The sequence below is a fragment of the Lathyrus oleraceus genome, chromosome 1 (assembly GCF_024323335.1).
Source record: "Lathyrus oleraceus cultivar Zhongwan6 chromosome 1, CAAS_Psat_ZW6_1.0, whole genome shotgun sequence".
NCBI classification, from domain to species: Eukaryota; Viridiplantae; Streptophyta; class Magnoliopsida; order Fabales; family Fabaceae; genus Lathyrus; species Lathyrus oleraceus.
Window position 1 is genome coordinate 113774477 of NC_066579.1, and position 15571 is coordinate 113790047.

At 36.2% G+C, this 15571-nt stretch overlaps 1 long non-coding RNA gene across 1 annotated transcript; it reads left to right on the top strand.

The window, feature by feature from the left end:
• Positions 1–9780: 9780 nt before the first annotated feature.
• LOC127115503 (uncharacterized) lies at positions 9781–12274 on the top strand. The gene is made up of 2 exons (XR_007800753.1): positions 9781–10168; positions 11914–12274. It is a non-coding gene; the product is annotated as an uncharacterized LOC127115503 (long non-coding RNA).
• The last annotated feature ends 3297 nt before the right edge of the window (positions 12275–15571 follow it).

A 15571-nucleotide genomic window follows, 5' to 3' on the forward strand; every position in this document is an offset into this window, starting at 1 on the left:
AACTTAGGCCCATTATCATTAACCTAATTTGTTCCTATATATATTCACTAGCATGACTGATAGAGAGAGGCCGAAAAGACAGAACAAAAAAAAGAGAAACTGAGAGTGGCTAATCTATACTATCGTACACACAGTTTGGTACTAGTTTATATATGATATATATTTTATCTATTTTGTTGATATATTTGTTATTGTATTTCAAATACATGTTCATATATGTAACTAGTGTGTTAAATATATATATATTTCTATTTTATGTTATAATTTGATTATGTTTTCGGATCGGATCGTGTCAATACGCCGTTTTCACATATACGTGTATGAGGCGTGACATTTGTGTTATCCGATCCAGTTGCGATGATCGCAATTTTGCGCTAGCAACGCCGTTGTTTTTTTAATTAATTTTTTTTTATATACATATATTTAGATCTGCACATTTTTTTTTCATAACTAACTACCCTGATTTTTCCTAAACCCTGACAATTTCGCCACAAACTCTAAATTTCAAACTTAAAACTTTAACCGTGTTGTTTCCTCTAAACCATAAACCTTTTCTTAAACCTTAACAAACCTTATTATTATTTCCTATTTTCGCTCATATTTATGTTATTCATACACTGTAACTGCTTCGCCCTTGTAATATTTTAAGTTTTAACTTGTAATATTTTCAGTTTTAATTTTCGCCATCTTTATTATGTAACTACACCAAAGCGTTGTAATAATTAGGATTTTATTTTCTGCCATTTATTTTCTGCCATTTTATTTTTCTGCCATTTATTTTTCTGCCATTTAAATTCCTGCCATTGATCCTATATTAACTGCGTGGTTTAGTAATGTAGGGCGTGAAAACCTACTAAATTAATTGTTTAATATTTTTCTATAACCTTTATATTTTTTTGTAAATAAATAATAAATACTAACTATTTTAATAACTTTTTTTTATTACTTACTTATAATAATAAATCCTTATATATTTTGTAAATAAAATCTAATTGACCATTTTTCTAATTGAATAATAATAATAAACCTATTAATCTAATAATTTGATATTTTCTATAATCTTTATTTATTTTGTAAATAACTAACTTAATATTTTTCATATAACTCTTTTATTTTATAATTTGTACATTAATGTATTTTAAATTCTTTTATTATTACTAATTTATTTTAAACTCATATTTTTCTAATAACTTCTAAAAAAATCTAACTTGTTTAACCTAAAATAATTTCTTTTAAAATTCTAACCTTTTTATTATCACTTTATTATTATTATTATTTTATTATTGCTTTATTACCATTGTTTATTTATTATTTTATTATTATTTGCTTTTATCTATTCTATTTTTGCTTCATTATTTTCCTTATTTTAATTTTGTTTTATTTATAATATTAGGAACAAATGTATAGGTTGTAAATTTATTCTTTCTCGCCTGATTATTATGTATCTGTCCCATAGCCATGTAATAGTTTAGGAATTTATTTTTCTTGCTTTTATTTTTGTAAATATTTATTGCGTGGTTAGTAATTTAGGGAGTGCAAAAAAACTAACTGTAAATAATTGAACTTAGAAAATTAAATTCAAGACAAATATCTGAAAAATAACACTCACACACGTAAGTCGATCTTTGATCGCCATTTGTACTTCCTAGGGTATTCCTCTTGGTTGCCTTCTTTAAATGGTCAAGTCCCTCGAAAATAGGGGTGTCTTAAGCAAAGTCCCTTCAAACAGAAAAATCATCAAGTCCCTATAAACTTAAAAGATCAAGTCCCTACGAGGTTGCCTACGATATAATGATCTTGTCCCTTCGGTAAATATGATGATAGTCCCTACGAGTTGCTAAAGACACCCCTTATGTTGCCTTCATTGACCATACGATGACCCTACGCCCGTCCCTTAAACACATCCAAGGTAATGACTACCTATTCCTTAATAATAGGGACAGTCTTACCATTGAAAGAATATACGAGAACACGAAAGACTTAATCTAGGGTAGGTATCTCATAGTTACTTGCTCACACTTTTCAAAATTACTTTTACACCTCACAATTTCTAAACTAGGCTTTGTATACACCCATACGAGGGTCATTACAAAGTACTTAAAGAAATTTTTCTAATCACACACTACACTCTTGCAAACAAACAAAGTGAGCTAAGTAACTAAGAGCCCATGGATAACCATGGATATAAAGGGTGCTAATACCTTCCCTTTGTATAACCTACCCCCCGAACTCAAAATCTTTTTAAGGTCTTTCCTGTTCTTTTATGTCCTTTCCTTTTGGATAAAATAAAAGTCGGTGGCGACTCTTGCTATCCGCAACATTTAACTAAAGTCAGTTCTCCCACCGTGTTACAATACTCTGTAGCCTTTAGAGCGTTTTGAGTATCCTAATATAATACCTTTTTGTGCTTTTGAATCAAACTTGTTCAGATGTTCTTTAGTATTAAGAATAAAACAAGAGCATCCAAAAGGATGGAAGTAAGAGATGTTGGGTTTTCTTCCCTTGTAGAGTTCATAGGGAGTCTTCTCCATAATAGGTCTTACAGAGATTCTATTCTGAATATAACAGTCTATATTTACTGCTTCAGCCCAAAAGTGCTTAGCCACATTTGTTTCATTGATCATGGTTTTGGCCATTTCTTGGAGTGTCCTATTCTTCCTCTCTACAACTCCATTTTATTGTGGAGTTCTAGGGAAGGAGAAATCATGGGATATTCCATTTGAATCAAACAGTTCTTCAAAGAATTTATTTTCGAATTCGCCACCATGATCACTTCTGACTCTGATGATTTTAGAGTCAAATTCGTTTTGCACTTTAGAACAGAAGCTAGTGAATACAGAGTGAGACTCACTCTTGTGCTTTAGAAATTTTACCCATGTCCAGCGACTAAAATCGTCAACAATGACTAGTCCATACTTCTTTCCATTGACTGACGCTGTCTTAACAGGTCCAAAAAGGTCAATGTGAAGAAGTTCCAGAGGCTTAGAGGTGGAAACAACATTTTTCTTTTTAAAAGAATTTTTATAAAATTTTCCTTTCTGACATGCCTCACACAGAGCGTCTGAAGAAAACTTCAGCTTAGGTAAACCTCTGACTAACTCGAGTTTATTTAGCTGAAAGAGTTTTCTCATGCTAATGTGGCCCAAGCGTCTATGCCATACCCATTGCTCTTCGTGCATAGACATCAAACATTTTACATTTTGATCTTTTAGATTTGAAAGATTTATTTTGTAAATGTTATTTTTCCTCTTGCCAGTGAATAAAATTGTTCCATTATTCTGATTAATTGCTTTACATGTTTTTTTTATTTAAGATTATATCATAACCGTTATCACTTAATTGGCTTATTGATAACAAGTTATGCATTAATCCTTCTACATAGAGAACATCAAATATGGAGGGAAGAGATCCATTACCAATAGTTCTAGAGCCTTTGATTCTTCCTTTCTGATTTCCTCCGAAACCTACGAAGCCAGCATCTTTAAGTTCCAGGGTTTGGAACATATGCTTTCTTTCCGTCATGTGTCGCGAGCATCCAAAGTTCAGGTACCATGATTGGTGTCTTAACTCTGCTGCATAGGATATCTGCAACATAAACAATCTTATCCTTTGGTACCCAGAATCTTTTGGGTCCTTTATGATTAGTTTTCCCAGAGTTTCTTAAGACTTTGGGTTTTCTAGCATTAGTAAAACGTTGTGCTTGTACATGTGTGTAATGATAAGAAAATAGGGATTTAGGGTTGTCATCTGTAGAAGATTTTTCTTCACTAGAATCATATCCTATTCCTCTTTTGTTATTCTGACTGACTCCATAAATCATGGAAGTCATTCTGCTTCTTTCTATCCCATTTTCAGAAACTTTTGAAAAGATTTTTCATATTTATATATCATTGTGTTGGAAGTTTGTGGGGCTTGAGATAAAGCTTCTTCAAGTTTTAGACATGGTTTATTTGTGGAGTCTCTTTCTTTTGTTAGAGTCAGAATATCATCCTTTAGTTCTGAAACTGTTATCTCAAGCTTATCACATTCTTCAGTGGTTCCTTCAAGGACCCTTTTTAGTGCTTTAAATTTTTGTTTAAGTTTCTAATATGAGTTTAAAGATTTAGAAAGGCATGATTCAAGGTCAGAGCGAGAAAGATCAGAAAATACCTCTTCAGGATCAGACTCTCCATCTGATGAGTTTCCAGAAGTGTTAGCCATGAATGCAACATTTGCCTGTTCTTCAGAGTCTGATTCAGAGGAATCAGATTCAGTGTCGTCCCAGGTGGCCATGAGTCCCTTCTTGGTTTTAAAGGAGTTTTTATTGAAACTTTCTCTTTTGGAGCTTTCTTTCTCAAGCTTTGGGCATTTGTTTCTGTAATGACTTATTTCCTTACATTCATAGCATGTTACCTCTTTGTTTGATTTGCTTCTGGAAGTTGATTCTGAGCGATCTCCCTTGGGTTTTGGTCTTCTAAATTTGTTATTTCTTTTTCTCTAGAGTTGTTTTACTCTTCTGGTCAAAAGGGATAACTCTTCTTCATCGTCAGAGTATTCCTTTTCAGAGTCGTCATTATCTTCTTCTTCAGCTTGGAGGGCTTTGTTGCTTTCTGGTTTACGTCTCTCAGATGTGGATTTCAGGGCTACAAATTTGTTCTTCTTTTGAGGCTCATCTTCCTCAAGTTCTATCTCGTGACTTCTGAGGGAGCTAACGAGTTTTTCAAGGCTTATGTTGTTCAGATCCTTTGATAATTTTAATACGGTGACCATGGGTCTCCATTTCTTTGGTAAGCTTCTGACAATCTTTTTGACATGATCTGCAGTTGTGTAGCCTTTGTCCAGAACCTTGAATCCTGCAATTAAAGTTTGAAATCTAGAAAACATTACCTCTATGGCTTCGTCGTCCTCCATCTTGAAGGCTTCGTACTTCTGAATTAGAGTCAGAGCCTTTGTCTCCTTGAATTATGAATTTCCTTCGTGAGTCATCCTCAGGGAGTAAAGTATTTCTTTAGCAGTTTCCCTGTTGGTGATCTTTTGATACTCATTGTAGGAAATGGCGTTCAGCAGTATCGTTCTGGCTTTGTGATGGTTCTTGAAGTCACGCTTTTGATAATCAGTCATCTTGTTTCTGGCAATAGCAATACCAACATCAGATATAGGAGGTGTGTAGCCAATAGTAACTATGTCCCATAGATCAGCGTCATAACCCAGAAAGAAACTTTTGATTCTGTCTTTCTAGTAATCAAATTTTTCTCCATCAAAGATTGGGGGTTTAGCATTGTAACTATCTCTTTCATTGGTGTTGGCCATAGTGTTTTTCTCATGCTGGATCTCTGTACACTGTTAATTGTTTGATTATAAAATCAATAACAGAGTCGGAGCTCTGATACCAATTGAAGGTAGAGAAAAACAAGAAATGGGGGTTTGAATTGTTTTAACGATAATAAATGCTTTTTGAAAATGAGATGCATGCAAAAACAAATAATATCAACACTGAATTTTATACTGGTTCGCTTGAAATTCAAAGCTACTCCAGTCCATCCGACCAATGTGATTTCGCCTTCAAAAAGGACTTAATCCATTAATCTTAAAAGATTACACAAACGATCGTCTAAGAGGATAAAGATCTCTTAGCCCTCTCAAGTTTACAGACTTCACAAGCCACTTGAGGAGAGTTTCAATAAATAAATAGAATTACAATAATGCTTAGTGCTTCTAGGCAAGCAGAAATTTTACAAGGTAAAAGCAAAAGAATTGTTCACACTTTAGAGCAGCAGCTCGTGTGAGAAAGAGAATGAATAATGGATATGAAAGTAGTGTTGTATTCTCGTGTGTTTCAGTTGTCTTCTTAGTGAGGCGTTCCATCCTTTATATAGGAGTGATGAGAAGACCGTTGAATGTTTGAATGTCAGAATCTTTGGCAATGATGGATGATTAATGTCATTAATCTCCGTGTTCTTTCCAAAGCAGTTTTGGGGCGCCATAAATTTATTCCTAAAATAGATTATTTCCATAAGTGAAATTCTTCGTAGCTAAGTATTCTGAATCAGAAGGTTCGAACATCAGAGTCTCTATTCAGCAAGTGTATCTTCAGATAGATGCTTGTCGCTGATTGTCTTTAGAGTTTCTTCTGATTGATTATATCAGAGTGCAAAGCTTTAGATCCTAGAGTGCCTTCTTCCGCTTCAGAGTGTCTGATGTCTCTTGTTGAGTTCACACTTCCTTTAATCAGAGTCAGAGCTTCTGCTTGCGTATCTTCTAAATGGTATTTTAGAACTTGTATTTGTATCTGATGAATGTCTATCTGACTATTTTGATTAGAGTCCTGCATACTTAGATAAATTATGTTAGGGTACCATTTTTGTTTCATCCTTTGTTATCATCAAAATCTTAGAGATACATTGTAGATACTAGATTTGTTCTTACAATCGTTTATGAAACAAGTGCACTGCTGGAAACAAAACAAGAGTTCCTAAAATAAACCTTCTTGAACAGTCAACTATGATAGCTGAATATTCAGAGATCTCATAATAAAATAAGTCTTCCAAGAAGTAAAACAAAACCTGCAAAGATGTCTGATCAACATGTCAAGACATCTTGATCAACATCTTGTTGTGTGAAGCTAACGGAAATATACCCGAACGCATCACATGCTCGAACATACAACTGAGTCGCCATCAAACTTTATTTATTCCAGAAGGAAAGGGAAACCATCGATAAAACTCGGGGAAGAGAAACTGGGTAAGGAAGTCGGTTATGCAAAGGGAAGGTATTAACACCTCTTACATCTGTTGTACTCAACGGGAACCGTTTTGATTGTTCTTTCCTTGAATGGATGTTATATCTAAGGTTACTCGCGAAAGAATAAACAGAAAAGAAAAGAATAGATAGAGTGCTCGGTGAGGATTGAGGCTTCATGCCTACGTATCCTTATGGTGCAATAAGAAATTCAGAGCTTCGTAGTTCATAGAACCAATGATGGGAAGTGAAAATAAGTTATGATAACAGATATAGTCTGAACCAAAGGATTATGTTGTTTGACTACAAAAAGGGATAAAATATGAACCCAATAGTAAAACTGGCATTAACCAATATTTGGGTAGCCGGAGCATTCGTCACTATATGGTACGGTCGAAAAAAAGAGAATCAAGTGTTTGGTTTCATAGCCAAACAACTATTGGTTCAAAAGCAGACACAAGATGGAGCTCAAAGAGATAATGTATTTGGCTCAAAGATAATAGTATATCATATGGAGTGAATGAAGGTAGTATATATTGAATGTAGGTAGTGATTAATGGTCCATGGAGGTGAATGGAGTGATAAAGAAAAGTAACCAAAGTCCATGAAATGAAGGGTTTGGTAAAAGTGACCCAAAGGTATGGTTTGGAACCAAAGGTAAGGGTATATTGGAATCCATGAAGGGAATGAAATTTGTACCATAGAGGGAAACATACATATTGGCCAAAAAAGAAGGAATAAAATGTTTGTGGACAAGACAAATAATTCTTGGTACAAATGTGGACTTCTGATCAAACGTCCTAAAATGGTATATATGGAATTCCAAAGAAAAGTGGTATTTGGTTTCAATGAAAGGCAGTATGTCACTAGGATGAATGGTTCAATGATTGAAGATATATGATGGGTCATGAAAGATATGAGTGGAGCCCTAAGGCAGAAGAAAGAATAATTATTCTCTCCAAGGATTCGCATCCTCGTGCATACGCATTCTCATCGTGCAATGAGAAAGTAAGAGCATTCGTAGTTTGTGGAACCACGAGAACAAAGGAAAGAGATCGAAAGTGATGAAAAGTATAACTTGTACCAAAAGACAATGGTAGCATGGGAAACCATAAAGGTAAATGAACTTTAAACCAAAGAGTAAACAAGCATATTTTCCAAAAAAAATAAGGAATAAAATGTTTGGTTCATAGCCAAATATCTCTTGGTTCACAAGGTGGACTCCGACTAAATCGTCCTAAAAGGATATGTATGGTGCCCCAAGGAAAGTGTTGTTAGATACAAGGAATATTATATCACTATAGGGAACAATCAATTTGAAACCAAAGAAGAATGGTATATTGGACCCATGAAGGAATAAACTCTTAACCAAAGAGTAAACATGCATATTGGCCAAAAACAAGGGATTAAGTGTTTGTCATCAAGGAAAACATCTATTGGTTCATAAGGTGGACTCCGATTAAATTATCCTCAAAGGATATGCATGGAATCCAAAGGGATAAAGTATTTGATTTCAAAAGGATGGTATTGATTGGTGAATGGGAAAGAATAAATAGGGTAGCTCGCGGAGAATCTGAATCCTTGTGCCTACGTATTCTCACAGTGCAATGAGAAAGTCAGAGCTCTGTAGTTCGGTCCACTACAAACAGAATAAAGACAGCAAGAGACTGAGGCAAAAGAAATGATATATGATAATGAAAAATTAAAAAGACTAAACGGTCATTGGATATGAACCACACTAAAGTCTATGAGTAAAGGTGAATACGATGAGCAACAGGGTCATGCGTCCTGTACCTAAAGATATTCAGAATGAGTTAATAGAATTCTCTACCCTCATTCATTCTTTACTACTTAAGGCTTGTGGCGTGTGATTATCATTATAACTTTCAAGTTGCTGAAGAAGAATCCTTGCTACTCCTTGAGATGATGAAGACTTTATCAATCATTTTATTTGAATTTCACTAAAGTCTATGAACAAAGGCGATTACCTTGAGCAACTGGGTCACTTGTCTTGTACCCAAGGATACCCTAGACAAGGATAGGAATTCTCCACTCTCATTATTCTTTATTACTTAAGGCTCATGGTATACAACTTGAATCATGATTGATAAGTTCTTGAAGAAACGCCTTTGATATGCTTTGTATAGTCCACTACTTGATTCATTTAGGATGCCTTGCGTGAATGTCTGAACTTGAGGCCTTGAGATCCACAACATTACAAGAATTAGTCCTATCAACTGATCAAGGGACTTTTGACCACTTGAATAGACTGTGGATTATACACAAATCAAAGGATTTAGTTAATCAAAATTTCTTTAGATCAACTTAATCAAAGGGGATGAATTAGTTGGTAATTATGTACATCCTAATCTAAAGGTTAATCAAATGATATGTAAAAATCCTAAGTTAAGCGATCATGTAACATTAGGATCAAATTAATCATCAAATACCAAATATCACATGAAAGAACAATTGATTAAAATGATCCATTAATCTAAATCAAACCCTAATCTAAGGGACAATGATATTCTATGCCTAAATCATAGGGTTAAAAGAGTCAATTTACATGGGTGATCAATGTGGATTAATTCTAAAATTAAAGTCTATTAAAAGATAAAGTATCCTAATTATTTCTAATTTTATAACTAAAAACAATTAATTCTAATCAAAATTAAAATTCTAATTCCACTTAAGTTCTAAAATGTTAATCCTAACTAATTTCCTAATTAGCCTAGTTAACAAACATTTAATCAAGGCAAAAATAAGATTAAAACAAAAAAAAAAGAATGGGCAAGAAAGGGGGTATGGCTCTGAAACCAGGGTGTCAAGGAAAAACGCGTTTGGGCTTAGGAAGCCACAGGACCAAAATAAAAATCAAGCAAGTAGAGGGTGTGCGCTCACAGGGAGGTGGTGATGAGCAATTCAGAGCTAAGCCAAGCACACAAGCCCAACGAACACAAGCCAACATATGGACATTTGATCCAGTCAACACAGATATCGCCAATCACCATCAAGCACGTGTAAAAACTGGAAATTGAATTTAAACTTACCGCGCCAATGCACATGAACACTCAGACCTCCGCTCCCTTTGCCACCACTGTGGACCCTCGCGCCGAAAATCGCTTCTGGGGCGGTGGTCACCAGAAACAAGAATTGGACACACCATCATGTTCGTCTCAAACTCCTCTACACGAATATCCTATTGATTTTTCCAAATTCCAACCCTAGCTCACTAACCGTATAGCTCCCTCAAGAACCCTAAAAATCAAATCCTAAATTAAATCCTAAATATGAGGATTCAAAGCCCCGGGTTGGGGCTTTGAATCATCTCTCCACCCTCTACATCTCAGTAATGAAGGCAAGCAACGAATTTGAATGAAAATTAACCTCTGCAATAGAGTATCAACAATGCCGGAATCGAATGGCAAGAAAATACCAGAGACACTTCAAGGTAAGCTTCTTGAATATTTTACTCTGACTTCTTGCATCTTCTTATTCTTCTCTGTGTATAGCCTGTAGGAAATTGATTTGTGAGAGTAATGAGAGATAATCAAATCGCTGAGGAGTGTTGAACTGTGGGTTGAGAGAGAGAATTGCAAGCTCTGAGAGATGAATAGTGAACTCTACAATTGTGATATGTGTGAAGAGACTTCGATCTATGGATGAAGAATTTTTTATCCTGAATCTGAGATAAAACCAGAGGGAATCGAAAGAGTGATGAAAGAGTTTTAAGAGTGATTTCCTGTGAGTTTCTGCAGGAGTCTAGCTCGAGCATGTTGAAGCATCAATGTGAAGCTTCAATGGTTGATAAAATGTGAGCTTTGAGTGAGGGTAATAGAGAGATTCTGTGAGAAATTTGAAAGTAATGAATGGTCCTCGTGAATGGGGGTGAATTGTAGGTTATATAGGGAGCTTGGATGTAACTGATTTGGTAACCTCGGGTAGTAGATATGGTACATTTGAATTCTGTTAGATTTCTCTGTGTAAGTTAGTTGGGATTGATGACACTGTTACACTTCTGTTACAAGTCAGTTATGTTAGTGAATTTTGAGTTAGCTAGCTATTAAGAACAGTTAGTTGCAAATAGAAATATCCCAGTTAGTTGCAGTTAAATGGTGAGTTAGTTAGTTGTGAAACTCGAGTGAGTTAGTTAATGAACCAGTTAATTGGAACCTCTGAGTTAGCTGGTTTGTGAATGATAGGCTTGGATAAAGTTATGTTATGTGTTCAGTTAGTGGAATGAAACTCAATTTCTGTTAGCGATATGTTTCTATGTGAACTGAATTTTTCTATGCATATGTTGTTAAATCCAGCTTGTTAGTCATGTGCTAGGTCATGGGCTATTAGAAATGTATGGTATGCTTGCTTGGTTTTTTTGTTGGGTTGTGATGAATGCTTTGCAGCCATGTGCATTTGAATGTTTTGCTTCTTGTCACATCTAAATCTGAAGCAAGAAGTTGTATGTCTTCAAGGCTTGCTCATCCACCTGACTATTGCAGAACCTAATGCTAGGTTAGCAACTCATGTTGAATTGTGGTGTCTGCTATTGAAGTGTGGTAATGTGCATTGACCATCATGTTGTAGAATATCCTAAGGTTAAACTTTCCATGCCTTGCTTGAAATGCTATCCATGTGAGTATAACTGAAGCATGCTATGAAGTTAGCTAAAGTTAGGTTAATAGTTAGAAATAGGGACTGATGTTTAGGCTGGAATGTTAGGTTTATTTTTGTTAACTGAACCGAGTTAGAAAATGGTTATTGGACTGTCATGGTATACTTGGAAATTACCTTGAATTGACTTTCATTATGTGATACCCGGCTTGGTTTTGGATGCAGGCATACTATAGCACAACTTCATGGTTCAATTCTGACTGGCATTATTCTTGATGTTTCATGGTTTATGTATTTTGTGAAGTGATTCTAATTTGTAACTATATAGCACTTTGGCATGACATTATCCATTGTTATGTAGGTTTGATGTCATCTTAGCACTGATGTTTTAAATCGGACTTTATTCTCTCTGCAGCAAGTGATCATGATTCATGTTTGCTAAGTTTCTTGGTCATTCAAGTTTGACTTTGTTTATGCATTGCCTTGGTTTTGTTTACATCATGATATGGCATTATATACTATTGTTGCAAGTCAGTTTTGGCAGGGTTCTGCATCCTATGTACTCATGCTGACATTGCATTGCAGGGAGTTCCATTTTGCTCAGGTTCATGCATGCCACGTTCTGACTTTGGCTCATGCAAGTCATTTGGACAATGTACCATCAAGATTGGATCTTGGACTATCATGTACAAAATGCAAGCATTCAAAGGTCAAGGATCAAAGAATGAAGATTAGGGATGGAAATAGGATTAGGGTTAGGAAAATTAGGGTTTTTGGGAATTGGGTTGACTTTGGTCAAAGTTGACCAAAAAGTCAATTGTTGACCAAAGTCAACATTTGGTCAAAGTTCACCCTTTTTGTATTTTCTCATGTAATGGACACTTTTATGGTTTATGAATGGAAATTGATGTTTTTATGAATGAAATGGATTGGATATTGAATTAAATCTTGTAGATGATATGAATGACTTTACCATATCATGAACTATTGTATGAACATGTTTGAAAGAGATTGAAATGGATCAATTGGTGAACTAAATGATGAACTTGAACATGTATGACTTGAACATAAATTGAATTGACCATGATCATGACCTGAACAAGACTATGACTTTAACAAAATCAAACCAAAGACCCACAAGTGAAACATGAAAGAATGACACAAGGGCCTTAGCAAAACTAAAAAGGACAATGAACTAGGGCCTAAACCAAAGATTCATGGACCAAGCAACAATGACATGACAATGGCATGAGATAACATTGACCAAATGAAATAGACCATGGATAAGAGGTTGTTGAATGAAATTAGACCAAGCAAGAGAATCAAGCATTGTGAATGATGGAGAATCATATGACACTAGGGTTAGGAGGTCACATAAGGAGTGTTGGACATAATTAGGTTTCATGGAGCCATGATCAAGTGGGATTCCCAAATTATGGTTTAGATAGTCAAGATAAGGCCCAAAGAGCATCCACACGGTCCCATAGAAACACCATCAAGAATTATGGTTTGAATGCCCTGAGGAATGACATGGTGATGTCTCCTTGAATCCATATTCCCAAGATCAAGCAATTAGGGTTTTCACTCCCAAGATGAATAAATGAAGAGCTATGACACACTTCTAGGGTTTGATCCACAAACAAACCCTAGCTTTGCAAGCCACAAGTTTTGAATCCATGATGATCAATTGTCAAGTGTTAGCATGAATGAATGATGCATATGAATGAAATATGAATGTGTACAAATGAATCTCAAGCCAAAAGTGAGATGAAAATTTGAAAAAGGGAGGATAAATTTTATGGTATGTGTCATACGGTGAACTGGACCTTATTTGGATTTGTAATCGCAATGTCGCGGTTAGCAAGAGTCGCCACCGACTTTTCTTTTATCCCATAAGGAAAGGTGGAAAAGAACAGGAAAGACCTTAATTTTAAATTCTTAGGTTCGGGAGGTACTTTATACAAAGGGAAGGTATTAGCACCCTTTGTATCCATGGTTATCCATGGGCTCTTAATTGCTCAATCATTTATGTTTCTTTTGTTTGAAAAAGGTGGTTGAAAACTGTATAAAAATGTTTTGCAAAATGAGAATTTAACTTTGTAATGATTCTTGCATGAATGTATACAAAGTGGTTATCTCATTTTAATTTAGAAAATAGTTTAGAAAAATATAACTCGGCAATGATCCTAGTGCGGATGTATGCTAAGTGGTGATTTTCCAAAAAGATGTTTGAAAGGTGTGAGGCGAAAAGTATTTTTTTGTTATGAATGAGCAATTAAGGTTATACCTGTCCGAAGTCTTTCCGGGCATTTCCTATCCTTATGAGGGTAAAACTGTCCTCACTATTGAGAAGTAAGTAGTTTTATCCTGGGGATGTAGGAGGGTCATCGTAGGGTCATCGATTGGTCATTGAAGGCAACAGTTGTGAGGATACCTTAGCATTCGAAGGGACTATCATCATTTAACCGTAGGCTACACCGAAGGGTCATCGAGGGACAAAATCGTATTTTCGAAGGCGACATCCGAGGGACTATGATGATTTTACCGAAGGGTCTTTGCTAAGGATATCCCCATATTCGCGGGACATGACCGTATTACGTAACCGTGGGGTAATAAAGAGAGGTCCGATATCATTTATTTAAAGTCCATGTTTTAAGTTCATTAGGTAATTACGGTGATACCGCATTGAATCGATACATTAAAATCAACACATTAAAGATCAATACATTAAAATTGGTTAGGCAACCAATATGAATTTTCACATTAAAGTGACATAATTTAGAGTCCATCTCCATGAAAGTCTTCCCATGCATGAAGCGGTGTACCTAGCCGGTTATTTCTTCGGAAGTATGCTAGCCTTTACACCATTAACACACAGATTATAGCATTGAGATAAAACACAATTGGAAATTGCATCACAAAATGAATATAACAGCCAGGAATTTAAGCCAAATGATGCAGAGTCATGATTAGGTAAGTATAAAACGGGCAACAAAGGGACAAAGCAGCCCCTGTCCTGTTCGCTTCTGCTTCGCCTAGCGAAGGCTCAGCGAAGGCTCGCTGCGGGCTCGCCTAGCGATGAGCTAGCGAGCGGCCACGGGTTTGAAATTATGACCTCAATCAGCAGCATGGCCTATGGCCTCTAACACATAATTATATGGTTCAGTTTCACAATGTTCAAGCACATTTAAATTCTCATGCAAAGCTTCAAAATGTTTATGAATTCAATCATGATATCCTCCACTAATTAAGAACATGAAGTGGTACCATATGCCAAAAGAGAGTACAAAACAATGTCACATGCAAATTAAGACACTAATGCGGTACCACATGCAAAATAAGAATGCCAAGTGATAATCATGTATCAATTAATATCCTAAAGTGATATCATATGCCAATTAAGAAACTAAAACGATAATAGTGAGGCAAACCTGTTTGCAAATCGAGTTGCAACCTTGAATTGGCGAGCCGGATTGAGTTGGGCGGCGGTAGCTTCGGAACGGGTAAGCGGCCTTCAGGGTTTCCGCCTTCTGAACTCTTTGGATCAGCAGGGTTTCTGTGTTTCTCCCTCTGGATGCGTGTTTCCGTCCGTCTTCGTCCGTCCCTGTGTGTGTTCTTTTTCGTGGCAGAAGAGCATGTATTTATAGTAGTGGCAATGGTGACCTAATGGGCTTAAAATGAGGTCCAAAATTTCCAATTTTCGCAAGCTTCGCTAGGCGAAGGAATTGCTCGCCTAGCGAGCAAGCTAGGTTTAGGCTTTTTCTGGACCTGACGCTTCGCTGGGCGAGTGGCATGCTGAGATATTCGCTAGGCGAAGGAGCTGCTCGCCTAGCGAGCCAGCTATTCTGGGCCGCCTGTGGATTGGGCCTGTTGTGAGTGGGCTTTTGTCCATTTGGCATCAGTGCCTTGCAGAACAAGTCAGAGGGTCTTGGAAAATGCTTTGTAACACCAATGGGCAAATTTTGGGGTATGACAGCTGCCCCTGTTCAATATTCTCGAACCGAGAGAGTAGAATGGCATGTGCCGTTCGTGGTCTGGAGGTGAAAGATTATTGAACACTAGAATGCCCCGAAAATTTGCGCTTGTCCACCAGTCTTGACGGAGATGGGCTTAAGGATGCCATCCAAGAAACTTGCTGAGGAGATTTCCAGATTGTGTCGTACGTTAGACGATATCTAGAGACATGGGTGTCACACCGGGTCCTACATCAGACCGTATCGTGAGTCATCCATTATGCTGTCGA